Source organism: Epinephelus moara, chromosome 6, assembly GCF_006386435.1.
Source record: "Epinephelus moara isolate mb chromosome 6, YSFRI_EMoa_1.0, whole genome shotgun sequence".
Taxonomy (NCBI): domain Eukaryota; kingdom Metazoa; phylum Chordata; class Actinopteri; order Perciformes; family Serranidae; genus Epinephelus; species Epinephelus moara.
This window is the reverse complement of record NC_065511.1, coordinates 13008521-13015019: the sequence shown is the minus strand read 5'-3', so window position 1 is coordinate 13015019 and position 6499 is coordinate 13008521.

Genomic DNA, 6499 nt, shown 5'->3' with positions numbered 1-6499 from the left:
GAAATCACTGTGTAAATGTTAGCATGTGGAAGTTTTTCTTTTCCTTTTCCCTTTCCCCCCCTTCCTCGTAGCTGAACAAAGAATGCCCCAGAGGCAGAGCTGCGCAGCTGCTGAATATTACTACACCCATGTGTTTTAAATAAGACCCCATTATAATCAAAATCATAAAATAGGTAATGTGGCTCTCTTAAACATTTAAATTTAAGTTAACCAATGTAGAGTTCAAGCCTTTGTGAGCATTTTTGTAGTTCCTAATTGAATCTTTGGAAGAAACCGATTAAGCAGCCATTATTTGTAACAAATATATTGCTCTATTGAAAGCATTTAGAGAAATAGTACATGTGATTACAAGTTCTATTCCTGTAAACATTGTGTTTGCCCTTTTGACCAGATGATGCATCCAGGGAAAGGTCTCTGTTATGCAAGGCTGGGAGAACAAGTTTACAGAGCATACAGACTGATATCATCAGCTGTAGCACAGTGAAAAAGTATGCGAGGTAAGTTGTCATCTCCAACAAACTCAAAGCTATATGGGCTCTGCAGATGCACAGTAGTAAGATCAGAATTATGGGATGTCCTGGTGGCCTAGTAGTCTTGTAATAGATTCCTGGGTTCAATACAGCTGACAATCTTTGTTGTGTCGCCCGCCAAACACTCTCCACTGCCTAGTAAAAATGTTTGCAGGCAGTTGGCTGGTGGCAGTAGTTGATTCGAGGGTGGACGAGGGGGGGTTGGCATCCCTGTTGTTTGCAAAATGACTGAGATGCATCCCTCTGGTTAACCTGCCATCCTATCCGGAGCCAGACTTATAACCGATAAGTTATTGAGAATTATTACATTTTGACGTAGCATTTCTGTTGTAGAGTAGGCCTAATATACTTCACCTCCACTGCGTGTTACCTTAAATTTGTGAAGAAAACTTTGGTTTTCTCCAATGCCTCCACAGTGAACGGAGAATCCAAAAAATGTGAACATTCTTCAAACAACAGTAAAACTATATCAAAACATCCATTTAGTGCTTTCCAAACATATGCATTTTTGCTAAAACATTAGGACTTAAAACACATCAGTACAAACAGTCTAATGCACACCTGAGTGGTATGCCTGGTCATTGGTGCATTTTAACTCTGCTCAAGCAGAGCTTACGCAGACACGCGCTGAGGCACGCTTAGGCAGGGGTGGACTGGGACTAAAAAACAGCCCTGGACTTTGACTCGGCCCAGCCCACAACAACCGGTGCGCATACGATATGCGCTTCCTTCTTCTTCAATTTGATTGGCGGCCGGCTGGCTCTTAGATATCTATGGGCCGACTGGCATCCAATTTAAAGGCTGCCATCTAGCGGACTGGACGTGGAACAGTAGATTATCAGGGAGAAAAAAAAACAAACAAAAAAAACAACGGTGATGACTGTGTGGCGGCCACTGGCCGTCCTGGAGTACCGGCCGTTCTGTGATTCTCCAGAACCTCCAGATGGCCAGTCCGCCCCTGCGCTTAGGGCACACTGCTTGTAGGAGGAAGTGTTTGTCTTGTAAAATGTTGGCTTACAATGCATGCGTTTGGGAACAAATGAATAAATGAGACTTTGATTTTAGTCTCTTATAGTATTGCTGTTGGTAAACATGATCCCTAATGGCTTCAATTCATAAATAATGTTTGCCTTTTTTGGACTCTCCGTTCATAGTGGTGACGTGGGAAAAACAAATGCTTCTTCATGAATTCAACATAGCATGGTGAGTAGTTGATACTCAAATGGTCTTTCTGCGGGTGCATTGTTCTTTTAACACCTGCAGCATTGCAACAAAGATGCTCTATGACTGTAGCACTGGGTTAGCGACGAGGAAACTCACAGACCAATTGTATGCATTAAAGGAACAATATGTAAGATAATGACTAATAAATCATAAAATGACCATGATATGTCCTCAGTGATTAAACATGCTAACATGCTAAGGTAAGAATAGGGAGAATGCAGGTTGAGGTTAGGGCTAGCCTACCTTTTCTGTGCTGCACAGACTGTGGAGACATTTGAATAGGGCACTGACTTTCGTTGTGGTGGTGATGTTTAAGTTAAGCACCCACTGCATAGTTGTGTTGTTTATAGCTCACTTTTACCTTTTTACCTCTGGCGATTGCACTTATGCTTCAAAAAAGTGGTGTTCATTTCGAAAGATTATCCCGCTAAACAAAGCATGTGAGTATAAAACTGCTCTGATGGGTCTGATCAGTAGGTCACATTTTGTTGCTCTGATTGGCAGGAAGTCTATTCAGTTGCGTCCAGAGGGATTTTGGTCTGCGCCCTTTGATAATGCCCGCTGTAAATCGAAAATCAACACAGAGGTTCCGCTATGCTACTTGTTTTCTGCAATAATCTGGAAAAACACAATGGCTTTTTGTCGAGGGAACGAGGGCAATGCTAACTTCTGGGTTAGCCTACAAAAGAGGCGTCACCCCTTCCACTCCACTGTTCCTATAAAACATCTTACGTGATGCTACTCAGCCAGATCTGCATTCCAACAAGCATTGTTACTTGAGTGAGTGAGATATTATATACACACAGGATCTGAAATCCAAACTGGGCACACAAAGTTAAATATTTTACATCAATCAATTTAAACCCCCTTTTCCACTGCACAAAAACAGCCAATACCCCCTAACATCTAGCTTTTAAATGCAATAGGAAATATTACAATTGGCATTCACACACATGGATGGAAACACAACACTCAGTGATAGTGCTAATTTTAACTCCTTTACCGGCAGCAAGATATAACGTGATGTCACAAAATACCATCTGTATCTGCCCAAGCAGTGCTCAAACATCGTTCCAAATTAGTCTGCTCCAAGTTGAAAGAGAGACGGGATATAAAAACGAGTAACCAGTGGAACCACCGAGTGAATCAGCAGGTAGTAGACTTTGACTTAATTTACTGTTGTTTGTATGAGATCAGCTGTTACTAGACTTGAAGACCTTCAACATCTATAGAGATAAAAACAAAAAGAATGGATAAAAACAACAGAAAAAAAAATCAAAAATACAAAACAGCTGACTGAGACAACCTGCAGTAGTCAGGAGCTCATACAAAGTGGATCTGAAGTGACTTCATTTTCAAAGAAACCAAAGGACTAAATTGTGGATACATTCTGTGGGGCCTACTGGTCTGCAGAAGTCTGCTATACTCAACCCTTTAGTTAAAAGTCACTGAGGGTGTCGCCTCACACCAGGACAGATGAGTTTCCATGGGAGGAACGGAGATGTCTGGCCAAATCCACTTTTCCCCCTTATTAAAATGGATATTTCCGAGCTGTCAGAGGGTGAAGTCTGGGTTTTCAGAGACTCTCGCTGACTTCTCGCTGACAGTGGGCTTCCTTTCCCCATAGGTTCAATATCTCCTGTGGCTCTCCCTCCCACCATGCGGTATAGCAGGCTCCCTATGGGTCCCAAGCCAGCGCAGCTCTGGCAAGCTGTTCACTTTTCACTTAGCGGCACACACTAATTTACTGAGACTCTACACTGTTTTGGGTCCGCGGTGCATTTCCCACGTTCCAGCTGAGAAAATATATCATTAGTCCCTCATCGTGTAATGCTTGCCACGTTACGTTATAAAAGCTGGGTGTAAAGCGACATGGATAAAACAGGAGCGATTTCCAGTGTGCCTCATTTTGACCGCCTGCTTGGAATAAGTGGTGGGCGTTAAGAATTTGAAAAGGGGACAAGATGCGGTGTTGAAAAGGCCATTTTGCTTACTAAATACTCCTGGGTGGCTGGAAGACTAAGCATTTCCATTGCAAACGTCTCCAACAACGTATCACAGCCATACGAGTGTAAGTCTTTACGAGCCTGCCTTGAAAGTTATATGGATTAATTAACTTTCCAGGCAAATTAAGATGCCATGCTAATTGTAGTCTAGGTACGTTTAATAGGATCTAAACAGAAGATGGGTACAGCACCCCCCCCACACATGTTTACTCTCTGCTGTAATGCTCGATAAAAGAATAAAAAGAAGTTTGTTTACCGCTCAGAAGCAACGACCAAGCGACTTCACAGCCGACTCCACAGAACTGTCGCAGAGTGTGACCTATGTGTTGCTCTGTCATTACGCACCGAGAGTGAGTGAAGACCCTTTTTTGGCACAAGACCACAGTTTTCTGGGTTCTTCACTTCACAAACATTTTTACAGGCGTGACAGGCTGCGACCGAGCGCGCCGCAACAGACAGCTCTGTCACCTCAAAACAACCACCCCGCAGGGCCACACGAGACGGCTAAATATATCACCTCCCAGGAAGCTGAGCAGAAAAAAAAAAACTGTTGAGTCTGACTGGCTGTATCTTGTGGCTTAATTAACTAACACAGGACACAGTCAAAGCAAATTATAGGCCGGTGGAAGCTCTTTGACTGGATGCTTTGCAGGCTCTACCACATGGTGACCACAATGCCAATGGCCCCCTCATATCACTCATCGATGCCATATTGTACACCCAGTCACCCCAGTTTACCCTCTGTTTAGCACTTAACTTAGTGCACCTACCTATCCGGATTACTTATAAACCATCTTCTACACCTCCATCTCTCTATTCCCTTAATCACAAGTGCACAAGCCATTCATGTGGCAGCAATTTGGACCAGCCGACACCCAGTGGTGAATGTGCCTGACCCCCTTTCTTGCCCCCTCTAGCCCTCCTTCCACATCCCCCCCGACACCCTCTAGAAAGCCACATCTATCGCAGGAGCCTTTGGGGCCCTTACTGGCGGCCCCAGCCTAATAAAGCCATCCTGTCAGGCTTGTGTGTGTCTGCGTCTATGAATAAGAGGTACTACAGGTTACAAAATGTTGCTCTGGGCATGTATGTGACTTCACCGATGAGCATGGCAGTCAGCCGTACTGTGTTAAACTCATTTAACAGTTTCAGAAGATCTATAATCCTATTTAAACAGCCTTACTGTTCAGTTTTCATAAAGGTTTCAAGCAGCAAACAGTGCTTCGTCCGTGCGTTTTAATAAAAGTCATAAGCATCTACGTTACCTAATTAAAACCAGTGTGCCTTTGCAGTGGTATGTTATTTATATCTTTCATCAGGATTTGTGGAAGAGGATAAAAAGAGCTTAAATTAAAGCAAAATCCATTGATGCATTTATTACATCCTCATATTAGGAAACAGAGGAGCAGTTTAGCTTATTCCGGCGTCCACAGTAGCAGAACGCAGGTTTTGTTAGTGCAAGGGCTCCTGTTAAATTGTTTCATTGCCACAGAAAAGCACTGCCCTTTGACTCCGTGCAGAAGACATCATCCGCTTACAAGCTCTCACAATAAAACCCATGCGCACCGTAATAAGCCCCGCTTTGTTTCGAATACATCCAAGTGAAAACATTTATTGGACTAATTACAATGCTCTCCCGTTGGATTTTCTTCTGTGTTACACATGCTTTGGCAAAGTTCCCAGTATTGTGTCTTAACGTCTCTCTCTCTAGTCATGACTGTGGTACTAACTGGCATGCATGGGGCGGCAAGGAAAGTGGAGAGAGCACAATGAAAGCAAAGTAGGAATAGTGGATTAACACTGTGGCTGTCGTGTGCTGTTGATGGTCAGATGCCATAATCGATTCTCATCTTTGTCTTTACACACTGTTTCGTTCATGGCTTAGGTCTGAGGAAAGATGTAAAGATCAAGGGGCACCAGTACCTCAGGCAGCCCAGGTAGATTATCCATGATACCTAGGGTTGTGGTGTGAGAAGTGCTGGGAACATGGGGGTTGCTTTACGTGGTGGGTTTGGTAGCATTTAGGCTCTAGACCCAGGTAGAGAGGTATTTTGATCAGCCTGAAGAGGTGACTCTGTCCGTTGTGCTTGTGCCAGCAGTAGCTTTATTTTGGCCAGAATATTGGTTGCTGTTAATGAGACAAACATTCAGGAGCACACAGGCCAAAACAGGTAAGCTTGGAAAATCCAAGCCTGCACTGCAAATATTTTTAAGCTCTTTTTTTTCAATCATTAATGAAACATCGTGGATGTAACCAGGGTTTCGTCACACACCTAAAGCTTCACTGGCGGCAAATAAGCACAACGAGGTCTTAACAAATGATGAAGTGATGAGTTTTGGTTACTGCAACAGACAAGACTGAGGTCTGTGAAATGTGTCTCTGAATTTACCAGAATGATGCTCAAAATACAGATAAAATTGGACATTTGATCTGTATTTCTGCTACACTACTACTGTTATATTTTATGTCGACTACATTAAATCATAATCAATAATGGACAAAGTATTGCACAACAAAAACAGCTCTTGTCTTCTTTTCTGTTGCTCTCAGAGGATTCATTTGTTTGAACTGCAGGTTCCTGTGTAATATGCATAAAGTCAAATTGTTGAAAACTGTTCTATTTGATAACTTGTAATTGCATCCTTTACACTGAGCAGATGTTCAACATGGACTCCTATTTGGCAGAGTCTTCTTCATAGGTAAAAAAAAAAAAAAGCAGCCCAGTTATCCATGAATAA